This window comes from Sinocyclocheilus grahami, unplaced genomic scaffold (genome assembly GCF_001515645.1).
Source record: "Sinocyclocheilus grahami isolate Dianchi unplaced genomic scaffold, SAMN03320097.WGS_v1.1 scaffold357.1, whole genome shotgun sequence".
Classification (NCBI taxonomy): Eukaryota; Metazoa; Chordata; class Actinopteri; order Cypriniformes; family Cyprinidae; genus Sinocyclocheilus; species Sinocyclocheilus grahami.
This window is the reverse complement of record NW_015505536.1, coordinates 615,721-616,555: the sequence shown is the minus strand read 5'-3', so window position 1 is coordinate 616,555 and position 835 is coordinate 615,721.

Sequence of the window (835 nt, the reverse complement as noted above, 5' to 3'; positions counted from 1 at the left end):
AGTGAGGATCGACTCGATCCGAGCAGGAGACAAACGTGCCTGCATCGTGGTCGAATCCTACACCACGCCCAGAAAGGTGTAATGGAGAAAGGGAGAAAGCACACTCTGCTTGGCGTTTAGTCTTAACCCCAGCTCTCTCATGTGAGCGAGAACGTCATCTCACCGCTACCTCGCTACCTGCTCTGAATGAGCTAAAATCAACCAATCGTCGATGTAGTAGAGTATGCGGATGCCCTGGAGTCGCAACGGAGCAAAAGCAGCATCCACACACTTCGTGAAAGTACGGGATGAGAGTGCAAGGCCGAAAGGAAGAACACGATATTGGTAAGCTTTGCCCCCAAAAACGAACCTCAGGAACTTCCTGTGATGAGGAAGGATGGAGATATGGAAATAAGCGTCTTTCAGATCGATCGTGACAAACCAGTCCTCGGACCTGATCTGAGACATGACTTGTTTGAGTGTGAGCATTCTGAACTTCAGTCGCATGACTGAGCAGTTCAATAGGCGCAGATTTAAAATGCGACGCAACCCCCAACCTTCTTCGGAACAATGAAGTAACGGCTGTAGAACCCGGAGTCTTTCTCGTGCAGAGGGACCACCTCGATGGCCTCCTTCTTTAAGAGAGTAACTACTTCTTGTTCCAATACCAGAGCCTGCTCAGGACCCACTAGAGTGGGGATAACCCCGTTGAATCGAGGCGGACAAGAACCAAACTGGATTCTGTAGCCTCTTACTACAGTACGCAGGACCCATTGAGACACATTTGGCAGTAGCTTCCACGCTGCTAAATAATCTACTAAGGGAATCAGTCTCTCGAGACTGATCTCTGGTGTGC